This window comes from Lygodium microphyllum, chromosome 1 (genome assembly GCF_053477565.2).
Source record: "Lygodium microphyllum isolate KBCC chromosome 1, Lygodium_microphyllum_v1.1.10, whole genome shotgun sequence".
Lineage (NCBI taxonomy): Eukaryota > Viridiplantae > Streptophyta > Polypodiopsida > Schizaeales > Lygodiaceae > Lygodium > Lygodium microphyllum.
In genome coordinates, this window is record NC_141135.1 from 91,781,934 (window position 1) to 91,796,405 (window position 14,472).

Sequence of the window (14,472 nt, forward strand, 5' to 3'; positions counted from 1 at the left end):
TATTATATATACTGTATTTATTATTTAAAATCCTTTTCTATATCATTCTAAAAGGGAAATTTCCTTCTATTTTAATGTTGAGAAGGATATTCTCCTTAGATGATCAACTTGAAATGGTTGAAGTCCTTTTCGCCTATATTTTTTTACAAGTAAGCACTTCTTGCCCACATGTAATCGAACAAGTTTTCTCCTAAAATGAATCGACCTTAGGAAAAAAGCGAACCGCCTTTTCCTGAACACTGCCTTCAAGCTTCTGGGCCATTATTGACATGATGGAGAATTCCAAAATATTGGAAGCAATGCATTTGAAAGGCAAACTAAAAATGGCAAAAAAAAAAGTATTGTGTTCCAAGGGCACTTTTTTCCCTTAAATTTTAGTCTATTGTATTATAAATAAATTTATTAATCTAATTGCCCAATGCTTAGTTACTAAGGCAAGCACAATCAATTGTGAAAGGGGATTCTCGAAGATGAACCGTGCCATGTCAAATGACCGCAATCAATTGAGCTCAGAGAATGTCAACAAGCTTATGTTTCTTTCTTACAATGGTACACGAGATCCAAGAGAGGTAGATAGGGATGCGATCTACTCTACTCGGGATAACTTGAAATTCATCCAAGCTAGGTAGTAAAGGTTATATTAATGATTCTTAATAATGTTGATTAAATCAAATATGTATAGTATAAATTGAATGAAAAAGTTATCTTACACACAAATTAACATTTTATTGTTATTAAGTGATTTTGATTAAAAAGCTTCCTTGCACAAAGTTTAAATCTTAAAAGGTAATATTTATTGCACACATCATTGGAAGACCATATTTTAAAAAGTGACCTTCAACTGAAAGGGCAAGATCATAGAGAGACGTGGAGGAGAAGATATGGTCTAGCCCTTCAAAAATGAACAATTTTAATTTATTATTTCATCGGTTTATACCTTCAGTGGCAACCATACTCTTCCTTTGATCATCTCATATCGGTAGCACGGTGCTGCAGCTTCTACACCATATTCTGCAGAAGGCATCATCGGTCTGTTAAAGTCCGATATGGGCGCCGAGGCCGATCTCATCTGCAAGGCTCAATGTAATAAGTCACCTGCACGGCCTCATGCCATGGTGATACCCTTCCCTGCGCAGGGCCACATCGGCCCCATGATGCACCTCTCGGTCAAGCTAGCTTAGGAGGGGTTCACGATTACCTTCGTGAACACGCAGCACAACCACTCCATACTCAAGCCCATGCAGGCTCGGCTGCAAGCGCAAGGCCTCGACACACGCTTCTCAGAGATAAGGGACGATAGAGAGAGCGGGAGCACGAGCGGGCAGGACACGTTGGTGGAGGTCTGCAAGTCCTTCTTCAGCCTCCGGCCTGCATTGGAGCAGCTGGTAGAGGGGCTTCTGCGCGTGGATCAGGACAAAACGGATCACAGTGATGCAGATGCGGTTCCACTTACTCTAATGATATCCGACCTGTATCTGTATTTCACACAGGATGTGGCGAACAAGCTCCAGCTCAGGAGGATGGCGTTTTGGACTGCCTCGGCGGGGACTCTGGCGTCGATGATGGCTGGCTGCAGGCCTGCTGAAGGTAGAAATTAGATTTTATTCTGATGCACAGTGTGTAATTTGTTCGCAATATGATGTGTCATACGGATGAGTATAGAATGTCCACAAAATGAATGCTAACTGACGATGTCATGTGCCGCTTCATATGTACTCCATTGTACAGATAATATGGTATGTAAAATAGACTGATGCAGAGGCTTTACAATATGTCCGCAATTGATGGCTTGCGATACTATGTAACGTAGTATCCATTAACCTAACTGATGTGTCATGGAATATTTTGTAGTATCCCAGTTAATTGAATTCTCCTCGGTTAGCAGTCTGTTAACCCCACTTACTATGGTAGCTAGCAATGACTGGACACGCGATACGATTTGATTAGTTGCTTTTTACTAAATCAATTTCCAAGTCATCTACTCTCCAGCAATTGCATTCCTTTGCAGGTTGATCATGTGCGCCTATTGAGCTTTTTGATTCACCATGATAAGTTTAGGAAACCATGGCAACTCATCACCTCAGTAGGCCATGTGCCTATTCTATGAGCGATGTATATGGATATACACTACCGCTTGTACCGATGGAAATGGCTGCAGAATCAGTGTTCATGTACACTGCATTAGTGTTCTGATGGTATGCAAATATGTTTGCAGAAGCGTATCGAAATTCGAACTCGCGGCTAATCGACTGGATCCCAGGCGTGCCAGCGCTGCGGCTGCGCGAGCTCAACACGTTCCTGCAACCGTTCGACGACGAGGACTTCATGTTCGACGTGTTCCTGCAGCCGTGCCGCCGCATCCACGAGGCCACGTGGGTGGCCATCAACACATTCGATGCCCTTGAGGCAGCCTCCATGGCGGCGCTGCGGGCCAAGGAGCGCGATGACACGTGGACAGTGGGCCCAGTGCTACCGGCGTCCTTCTTCGAGGGCCACGTGGATCGGGCCTACCCGACGGCGGCGCTGTGGCCGGAGGAAGAGGCGTGCGTGGGGTGGCTGGATGCGCAGGAGGACGAGTCGGTGCTGTATGTGTCCTTCGGCAGCATCGCGGTCCTCACGGCTCAGCAGTTCGCCGAGCTGGCGTTGGGGCTAGAGGCGAGCGGGCGGCCTCTGCTGTGGGTCATCCGGGCGACCTGATGCACGGCGACGGTGCCATCTTCCCGGAGGGCTATCTCGAAAGGATGAAGGGGCAGGCGTGCTTCGTGCCGTGGGACCCGCAGATGCAGGTCCTCACACACCGAGCCGTGGGCGGCTTCCTCACGCACTGCGGCTGGAACTCCACCCTGCAGAGCCTCTCCGCGGGTATGCCCATGCTGGGCTGGCCCTACTTGGCAGACCAGATGCGGAACAAACGGTGCTGCGTGGACGCCTGGGGGGTGGGCCTGGACTTCGGGGCGGGCGCAGACGGGCTGATCCGCAGAGAGCAGGTGGAGTACAAGGTCAGGGCGCTCATGGCCCAGTCCGGCCACCTCAAGGCCTCGGCTGCCACCTGGAAAAAGGCAGCGCAACAGGCTGTAGACTTGAAGATACCTGGCACCTCCTCTCGTAATTGGGCCGACTTAGTCCAGGCCCTATCACAACCCCCTCCAGTGCCCAGCAGACCCTGACCTTCTCCCCTCCTCCACTCTCTCTCGCCCGCGCTTTCTGTCCCGGAGCCCGAAATACAATGATGTTTTTGCCCTATCAACCTCTCGAGGGATCGATTCAAACCACCATTCTACGCGCTATTTACTGCTCGGTTGGGCCTCGGCCTCGAGATGACTGTTGCCTGGACCGTATCTAACATGTTTCCAATAAGCAGTGTAATTTATCTATCCTTTTCGGTGCTACAATTCCGATTGTTAAATTTTTATACCGCAATGGTTGTCGTGGAACATACTCGAGACAGTTACTCTCGGGAGCATGAGTCTTACGTACATTCGAGAGTATTATATACTTCCAAGTATAAAAGCTTAAGTGAAAACTCGAAATGAATGTAAATATTTTAACATTTCATTTTAACTTAGTAGAATATAACTCATGCATTCAGCAGTGCAGCACCCCTCTAACCAGCCTCCTTTTCTCAACATCAAGAGATACGCACATGCATAAATCCATTAATATATAGGCACCCGCATGCATCATGGCACAACCATGTGTAGTTGTTGACCAATGAGTGAGTTGTATATGAGTTGCACGGCACAAGCGTCTTTTATCGTTTACCAATATTAAGCAAAGGTGGGGGCGGGAGGCACATGCCGGTCTCCAAGTCTCCGTACGTTCGCATTTTTGACACCACATGTCACACTCCAAGGCTCCTTGTATGTAGGTTGCAAAAGCAAATCTATCCTAGAGGCATAAGGATACCTGTAGTCTTCACAAAAAGAGCTATAAAACAAAGGTAAGGTGTAGTGGAGATTTGCATCAATCGTGGCCTACCAGGTGGGTGCGAAACCTAAGATATTGGTTAAGTTGGGTTAACATGGTATGGTCCTAACCCAAAGACAAAAGGGTGAACAAACAAACCCTTGGGGATCTTTCCAAGTCGCAATTGATCCCGGATCGAATGCTGGATGCATTCAGAGAGAAGGATTCACTGCTAGCAGTTGGCAAAATAGACGACCACTAGAATTGATTGTGCTTGTAACACTTTAGGAGCACTGTTTGCATTGTTTGCTCAAGGAACTAAAGGATGGAAAGATATTTAATGCTTCAGGTTGAAGCCCTGAAGGGAGAGGTAGCTTCAATTACCCCGGACTGTCTGCCTGCCCCTAACCAAGGGGGTTGTTAGCCGCGCGCTGGGAACGTGGACCCAACCCGCCGCGTGAGGTCTCTCCGTTGAGTGCTACTTGGAGCAAGAGGATGCTTGGGTGCTAGGGGGGCTTTGGCCCCGTAAATCCCTTGCCTTTCGGGCCTTGCACAAGAGGACAACGTGACTCGAGATTGGATCTCGAGGCCCGCATATTAGTCTACGAGTGGAATCTTGGATTAGTAATCCCTATGGATTGTTGGATAGCCTTCGGGCGGATTATGGATAGCCTTCGGGTGGATTATGGATTAGCCTGCGGGCTGAAATTTCTGGATGTATTCCAAAGATAAATATGATAACTTGTTGAAAAGGAACTTGTTTGTTTGAGACTGTTTTTCTATGTCAAGTGCTAAGATTACGTGAAGTAGACAAGTTAAGAGTGGACTTGCATAACTCATCAAGCTCCATCCATCTGTCATTAGTTATTGTTTCAAGCTGCTCTCCACTCAACCTTAGTCGCTTTATCTATGATTTATACACAAACACCTGCCAAACTTTGCTCTTCCAATAGGCATAGTTCGTACCATCAACCTTAGCGATGTTGAAGATAGCAATGTCAGTGGAAAAAGATACTTCAAGTTAAAACAGTGTAGATAGATCAAAACTGCTTGATGTAAACAACAAAAAATGACAAAAAACCACCAAAACCAAAGCAAAATGGCAAGAAACGAGTATTTAATGATGCTACCTCATGGCCCAGTCCGGCCACCTCAAGGCCTCGGCTGCCACTTAGAAAAAGGCAGCGCAACAGGCTGTAGACTTGAAGATACTCGGCACCTCCTCTCGTAATTGGGCCGACTTAGTCCAGGCCCTATCACAACCCCCTCCAGTGCCCAGCAGACCCTGACCTTCTCCCCTCCGCCACTCTCTCTCGCTCGCGCTTTCTGTCTCGGAACCCTAAATACAATAATGTTTTTACCCTATCAACCACTCGAGGGATCGATTCAAACCACCATTCTACGCCTTGTTTACTGCTCGATTGGGCCTCGGCCTCGAGATGACTGCTGCCTGGGCCGTATCTAACATGTTTCCAATAAGCTGTGTAATTTATCTATCCTTTTCAGTGCCACAATTCCGATTGTTAAATTTTATACCGCAATGGTTGTCGTGGAACATACCCGAGACATTTACTCTCTGGAGCATGAGTCTTATGTACATTCGAGAGTATTATATACTTCTAAGTATAAAAGCTTAAGTGAAAACTCGAAATGAATGTAAATATTTTAACATTTCATTTTAACTTAGTAAAATATAACTAATGCATTCAGCAGAGCAACACCCCTCTAACCAGCCTCCTTTTCTCAACATCAAGAGATACGCACATGCATAAATCCATTAATATATAGGCACCCACATGCATCATGGCACAACCATGTGTAGTTGCTGACCAATGAGTGAGTTGTATATGAGGTGTGCGGCACAAGCATCTTTTACCTTTTACTAATATTAAGCAAAGCTGGGGGCGAGGGGCACTTGCCTGTCTCCAAGTCTCCCTACGTTCACATTTTTGACACCACATGTCACACTCCAAGGCTCCTTGTATGTAGGTTGCAAAAGCAAATCTATCCTACAGGCATAATGATACCCATAGTCTTCACATAAAGAGCTATAAAACAAAGGTAAGGAGTAGTGGAGATTTACCTCAATCGTGGCCTACCAAGTGGGTTTGCAGAGTTTTTAGGCAAATGATTTTGCTGCAATACGGTAATAGCATTGTCCAAGGAAAATAATACATGACCTTGAGTGCGCCTCTTAAGAGAATGAAAGGCGAGATCGACTGTTGTAGGTGATGCAAATTGAATCCATAGAACACACAAATAAAGGATGTTCCCATTACACAAACTCATGATTACTCATTCTTTGATGTTTCTACTTTTCCCGATACAATCATACACCAAACATATATGCCAAATAACACAAAGGTACATGTTATTGCTGAGTCATCATGGTTTAGACTGTAGAGAAGCATCACAAGATCTTTAAAATGAGGTAAAGCTTGATCCTTTATCTAGGGCCAATAACATCCGATTATGAGATGTCTTCCATGTGGGAATGGAGACCTTGGTTTTAATGACCCCATAATGCATATCAAAGGATTTTACCCTTAAAAGGGTGTGAAAATCTTTAACCTTAAAAAATGAATCACATTTCAAAAAATTTCAAGATTTTTCAAGGATATCCTTAAGAAATCAATGCAATGAAAAGTATGTTCAAATCTTCCCTTTCAAAAGATACAAAACACTCCCCAGCTAGATTCTCTCTTATATCTTAGATAAAGAGATCCCATCAAAAGAGTAGATACGATCATACAACACACATATATGCCAAATAACACAAAGGTACATGTTATTGTTGAGTCATCATGGTTTAGACTGTAGAGAAGCATCACAAGATCTTTAGAATGAGGTAAAACTTGATCCTTTATCTGGGGCCAATAACATCCGATTATGAGCTGTCTTCCATGTGGGAATGGAGACCTTTGTTTTAATGACCCCATAATGCATATCAAATGACTTTACCCTTAGAAGGGTGTGAAAATCTTTAACCTTCAAAAAACGAATCACATTTCAAAAAAATTCAAGATTTTTCAGGGATATCCTTAAGAAATCAATGCAATGAAAAGTATGTTCAAATCTTCCCTTTCAAAAGATAAGAAACACTACCCAGCTAGATTATCTCTGAAATCGTACCCTACAAAAATAATTATCTTTACTAATATTACTAATATATATATATATTTAGTGTATATGTATAGCACTAAAATACATAATATGATACACACATACATTTATAAATAGGTATGTATGTGTATATATCTCTTACTATCATTAGGAGGTTGAGGAGGCTACTATAAGAGAGAGAGAGAGAGAGAGAGAGAGAGAGAGAGAGAGAGAGAGAGAGAGTGTGTGTGTATCCATGCCCACAATCAAAGATGAGAGAGAGAGAGAGAGAGAGAGAGAGCGAGCGAGAGAGAGAGTGTGTGTGTATGTGTGTGCACGTGCATGCCCACAATCAAAGACGAGAGAGAGAGAGAGAGAGAGAGAGAGAGAGAGAATAATAATAATAAATTTATCTTAAGTAATTATTAAGATTAAGATGCGAGAGCGAGAGAGAGAGTATAAGACGACGAAGAAGATATTTATCTTAAATAATTGTTAAGATTAAGATGTGAGAGATAGAGAGGGAGAGATTTATGTGAAGGTGATGGTATACAAATATATAAAACATACATTAGGGCACAAACATTGATACTTTGAGCTTTAGTGCAAAGCACTAAGACAACAATGGTGCAAAATGCCACTAGAACATTAATGTGAAGTACTAGGAGGAATGTGTTAACATATAGTAATAATGGTACATCAAAGTTTGATGCAAACTCAAGCTGGTGCATAGCCCCATCCCCAACTGCCGAAAGGAAAGTAGGTGCAGAGCACCTAGTGTCTAGTTGCGATAAGTAGTTTATTATATGTATACACTTTATATCACATGTGTTCAAAGTCTATTTATAAATATACTTATCTATGAGTTTTTCCTTAATAAAACATTACCCCTTTCTATTCAATCTATAAGTAACCTCTTTATATGGAACCCTTTCGTATGTAAAAAATATGTAAAAATAGTATTTTAAAAATCCCTTATGTTGAACCCACACGATACATACATATATTTATGACTGGCCTCCTCGAGGTAGTTTCTAACTAATGAGTGAGTTGTACATAATCTCAAAGTCTACATTCCACCAAGTTTCCTTTAATTCAGAAGTTCACTTCAAGGTGTATTAATAAATTCAAAAATGTAGATGTATATCAAGATTTTTTAGGAAATTTAATATTTTCAATGCATTAAAACTAGATTTGGCTATTGTATGTAAGGATTGAAATTCTAATTCTACATTTAGATCATTCTTATAAAAGGTTTTCACGTTATTAAGGGGTAATGTGTTTAGCTACAATCTGCTGAGTATTAGGACAAAAAAAGTTTCAAAAATGACACTTGTAAGAAAATGATTAAGTTACTAATTAGTTGAGGTTTTAAAAGAATGAACCCTTCAAATTTTGCCATTCAAACGTGATTAATGAGAAAATATATTATTCATTTAAGAGATCAGCCATTAAATGCCTAAGGACGTTAACTCATGTCAAGGGTCACTTTTCGGCCATTATTCTTACTTTTTGAATGGTTAAATATTCTACTATCATGTTTTTAACCAAAATCACACTTCTTTTTTCGACTACATTCATTTGAACCATTGTTCTCTCCTCTTCTCTTTGTTTCTTAGTTCTCAAAGCAGATTTTACTCTGTTGTAAAATTTCTCACCAAAGTCACGTCCGGTTCTTATCACCAGTTTGCATTGGTCTCCCTTCGTCTCCTTTTACAAAATCTTGAGAAGGTGATCAACAATCAAAAGAGTCTCTACATGGAGGACCAACACCACTTGTTGTTTGAGCTATAGATATATGGTCCTCCATGGACTTGAAACGAGATTAGTTTGTCAGTTTTCAACAAACCCAACTAGGTTGGGACATCCAAGCCACATCTTTACTTCGTTTCCTAAGACATCCATTCCGTAAGATTTTGTTTCAACCAAATCCAATCTTTTTATTCCATCTCTTCAATTTGATTCATAAGAACATGGTTCAAAGAGTCCCATGGTGTTGATACAAATTGGTAGGAATAGATATACTAAGGATGAACCTCAAGCTAATAGAATAGAAAGTGAAAAATTTCACCTTGATCTTGGCACTTCAAAATAGAATATCTTCATTATACAGTGTTGTTGTTACAACTATATATATCATCTCTCACTTGACCTGGGTCTCACCTATATATACTAACTCTACATCAATATGAATCATTCTTTGGGAGCATGTCTTGTGTATCTCTCTCGTACTCTCTCTCTCTCTCAACATGGTATCAGAGCTATGGATACGTAGCAACAACAAGGAAGATAAGTTGTTTATACTTGATTGAATTCTTTGCACAAGTGATGATTTGATACATGAATTTGTTCAAATTAGAAGTTTTGGATCAAAAGTTATGACAGTTCAGGATTCAAGACAACAATTCTGCTCGAATCTGCGATTCTTTATTTAAAACTGCAATTCTAATTACAATTCGTTAATCCCCAATTACAGTTCGTTAATCGCTCGTCTTCGTTAATGATATTGATTACGACAAGCGAATATCTTGCTATTTATAGTGATGTTTTATTATTGTTCACGTTCTTTGCTCGACCGAAATAACACTTTTCTTATACGTGACATCTCGTCTTGCACGTTATGTCTCTCTATTTCGGGCTTTCTTTTTAGTCACTCAATACTTTTCGTCGTTCTTACGTGCATCTCCCTAGTTTGATTGTCATGCGTCTCAACTACACTCGTCTTGATCATGGTTTGTAGATTCTGCGATCTCATCTTATTTGTTTTCTCTCGACATACAGGCATGGCCAATTGTGTAATTGTTAATGGATATCCATTTGGCCAATGTTCGGTTCCCTTCTTCCAAGGACAAGGCTTTCCTTGGTGGAAAGCAAAGATGATGCTAATTCTTGAAGGTGACGAATAATTTGATATTGTTTTGGGCGACCTGTCTTGCCCAGTTCAACCTATTGATGTGATGAATAACAATTTTGTGATTACTGATGGCCCGTTATTTGAACAATGGAAAATTGATCATACTGATTGGATTCGTCGTGACAAAGCGGCTCGATCGTTATATATTGTCCGCACTTCCTGACTCACTTATGTTGGATGTCTTTCATCTGGAAACCTCTCATGCTGTTTGGGAGTATCTTATCTCAACGTTTGAGAAGAAATCGGTCCCCGAAATTTTATATCTCCAAACTTGTTTGAAGAATCTTCAATATAAGGTTGGTACTTCTATGCACTCTCATATCGAGGCTTTTAAAGACATTATCAATCAGCTTGGTGTTGCCGGCGTTCCTGTTGCTAAAAATTAGATTGTTACTCAACTTCTTCATACCATCAAAGATCCTTTATATGACAACATCATCACTATTTTGTCTAACAAGGATGATATCCACTTTGACAAAGCATGTATATCTCTTATTGAATATTCTCAACGTCATGAGCATCATTTGGAAAAATCTGATGCTATTTTGGTCACTTGTGAACAAAGGGATTTTTATGCTACTTTTGTTGCTTGCAAGCGTCCCGCTTCATGTTTTCAGCAGAGTGGACGCTTTAATCAAGGTAGTAGATCTTTTTGTCTTGCTTATCCTAACAAACATTGTTCTTATTGTGATAAGAAAGGCCATGTGTCTTCTGATTGTTGGGCATGTCAATATGATGAGGAGCATGGAGTTACTACAAAGAAACCTCGCTCGTCCAAAAGTTTTCCTCCTTGTGATTATTGTGCACATATAGATCATCCATCTCGTCGTTGTTATAAACGCAGATATGATGAAGAACGTTCTCGAGCTTATATTGTTCAACAAACTACAACTGATGATGATCATACTCATCAGGGGCTCAATTTCGTCCATCATGATATCTCTCCAGAAAAGGTTCATGTTCATGATGGTTCTCTATTCATCGTTGATTCAGGTGCCACTGAAAACATGACATACCAATCGTAGTGGCTTCACAATTATCATTCTCTTCATGTCAAGAAGTTTGTTTACCTTGCAGATGATAGGACTTGTCAAGTCAAAGGAGTGGGTGATTTATATCTAGGGACTGTTTCATCCACTAGAATATTAAGAGGAGTTCTTCATGTTCCAAATTTGCAAAGAAACCTTCTTTCTATTGCTCGTCTAGTTGATCTTGGTTTGTTTGTTGGCTTTGATCATAATCAATGTCATATTTGAGCTATCATTGAATGATACAGTTGCAAATGTTGTTACTGCCCCTAGAGATGCAGATTGCAAATTATGGCATCAACGATTTGCACACTCCGATTTTGCCAAAATTCTTGATCTTCATCATCATGGTCTTGTGCAAGGTATGGATCTTAAATCTCATCCACGTATGGGAATATGTGAGTACTGTGCACTTGGAAAACACCATCGTTCACCTTTCCACACTTCTACTTCATCACATTCCTGTGCTCTCTTGGATTTGGTTCATACTGATATTTGCAGTCCTTTTCCTATCTCAAAGTCTCAATATCGATATTTTATAACTTTCATTGATGATTTCTCACAGTACACACATGTATATCTTCTTTGACATAAGTCTGAGGCTTTATCTATATTTAAACAATACAAGATAAGTGTGGAGCTTCAAACTGGATTCTCTATAAAGACGCTTCGCAGTGACAATGGCGGTGAATATGTATCCAATCTATTTGATGACTTCTATAAGGATCAAGGTATTCATCACGAGTTTACAGTTCCTTATTCTCCTAAGAAAAATGGTGTTTCTGAGCGCAAAAATCGCACTATTCTTAATGCTATACGTTGCATGCTTATACACTCTGGTTTGTCTCGAAAGTTTTGGACTGAAGCACTTCTAATAGCCGTTTTTATTCAAAATCATCTTCCAACAACTGCACCTGTTGGTAAAATTCCATTAACAATCTGGACAGGGAAGACACCTTCAGTCTCTCACTTTCGCACATTTGGTTGCATTGCTTATATTCATGTGCCCAAGGACACTCGACATAAGTTGGATCCTCCAGGTTTGAAGGTTTTTTTTCTTGGTCATTTAGATCATTCCAAAGGTTACAAATTTTATGATCCTTCTACTCAAAAGGTTATCATTAGTCGCGATGCTATATTTGATGAGAAGACTATGGGTGGCACATGGTCGTCAGATGTTTCAGATGATACACAGTCTTTACTTAGTGCATTTCCTTACTTTCTTTGTGAGTCTACTAATTCTAATGATCATAAACCTCCTTCATCTCCAAAGAAGATTGATGAAAATTTGGAGATCTATGTCGATCTTCCTATTGAGATAGAGCATGGATTCTATTCTATTGAATATGATGTCTTTGATGATGCTATGTCTGTCCAAGAGGATCCAATATCGTATATGGAAGCTATCAATTCATCTCAAAGGGATCAATGGCAAGAAGCTATGCAAGCTGAGTACGATTCTTTAATCTCCAAAGGTACATGGATTCTTACTTAACTCCCCCCAAATCATGTTCCTATCAAATGTAAATGCGTTTATAAAACCAAGACCAAAGCCGATGGCTCGTTTGATAAGTTCAAAGCACGATTTGTTGCAAAAGGTCACAGATTGCAGGAGTAGATTATCAAGAAACATTTTCTCCTATTGTGCGCTCCACAACTGTTCATATGATTTTGGCTTTTGCAACACTATTTGATCTACAAATTCACCAAATGGATGTTAAAACAGTTTTTCTCAATGGAGATCTTGAAGAAGAAATCTATATGGAGCAACCTGAAGGTTTTATGATTGCACGAAAGGAGCATCTTATATGCCAGCTTCATCGTGCATTATATGGATTGAAGCAAGCCTCTCGTGCTTGGTATATTAAGATTGATCAGTTCCTCACATCTAAAGGTTTTGTTGCATGTTTTGATGACCCAAATCTTTACATCAAAAGGGAGGACAAATGTTTTATTATTCTTGCTCTATATGTTGATGATGCTATTCTTGTGTCAAGTAATATTACTTTCTTGGATGCTATGAAGAAGCTTTTATCGACTGCATTTGAAATGGTGGATCTTGGTGAGATACATTCTTGTTTGGATATTCAAGTTCAATGACACCGACAATAAGGCATTCTTCTTCTTCGCCACACAAAGTTTATTAATGATATTGTTAAGAAGTTTGGGTTGAAAAATGTGCACTCTGCCAACACTCCCATTCAATCGAGCTCTACCAAGGGTACATCTACAACACGCAATAAAGAATCAGCCATTCATCAACCTTTTGCTAATCTTGTTGGTTGTCTTCAATTTATTGGTTTAAACACAAGACCAGATATTTTATTTGCAGCTAACTTTTTGGGACAATATCTTTCTTCCCCTTCCACTATTCATTGGAGAGCTTCAAAATGTATTCTTAAGTACCTCAAGGGTACTAAGAAATTTGGTCTTATTTATCGTTGTCGAGAGGATTCTTCTTTATCTTCTTCAACTTCTCTTGACCTTATTGGATATACAGATGATGATTGGGCAGGTTCACACTTATCCATGCGATCTACAAGTGAGAATTGTTTCTTTGTAAATGGATGTTTGGTTTCTTGGTCTAGCAAGAAACAACGATGTGTTGCGGTTTCTACAACTGAGGCTGAATATATTGATGCATCATTAGCAACTCGTGAGCTAATTTGGCTTCGACAACTACTTGCAGATTTGGGACATTCTTCATCATCTAGTACACCTCTTTGATGCGATAACCAAAGTGCTATTAGTATTACCAAAGACTATATACAACATAGTAAATCAAAGCATATTGCTATTCATTATCATTATGTTCGACATGAAGTCAAGAAAGGTTCCATTATGGTGGAGCATTGTCCCAGTGATCAAATGGTTGCAGACATCTTCACAAAAGCTCTTAGTGAAGCTCGCTTTAGCTCATTAAGACATGCACTTGGTATTGTTCCAAGTTCTTGTCTCACTGATTGAGGCATGTATCATTGTATTCAAGAAAACTTTATAGTAAATCATTTTTGTATCGTAGGTATATGTAGGGGCTCGAGTTTTTCCCTTGTTCTCCCCAAGGGTTTTTTCACTCGCAGCCAGAGACCTTTGTTTGAGTGGGTATGTTACAACTATATATATCATCTCTCACTTGACTTGGGTCTCACCTATATATACTAACTCTACATCAATATGAATCATTCTTTGGGAGCATGTCTTATGTATCTCTCTCGTACTCTCTCTCTCTCTCTCAACAGTTGTAATATCAACTTTTTAGTAAGCAATAATGGATAAGACAAGGATAATATATTATAATTAGAATAAAGGAAGTACTTTGATTTCTGGGAGACAAAAATATCTACCTAGTAATATATTAAAAATCTTTATTATTCAATTTTTAGTCTATTAAAGTATAAAAAAATTAACCTAGTATTAGATAAAAGTATTAGAGATATTGTGTATCATATCAACTTTAGGACTAAGAGGATTTTATGTATGTAGGATGCTTCGCAGAATATAAAGGATACAACTTTTTACTTG

The 14,472-nt window shown here is 40.0% G+C and overlaps 1 pseudogene across 1 annotated transcript; it reads left to right on the forward strand.

Moving 5' to 3' along the window:
* Positions 1 to 978: 978 nt before the first annotated feature.
* LOC148041401 (7-deoxyloganetin glucosyltransferase-like) lies at positions 979 to 3,280 on the forward strand (annotated as a pseudogene). The gene is made up of 2 exons (XR_015692416.1): positions 979 to 1,587; positions 2,216 to 3,280. The product of XR_015692416.1 is annotated as a 7-deoxyloganetin glucosyltransferase-like (transcript).
* Positions 3,281 to 14,472: the final 11,192 nt, after the last annotated feature.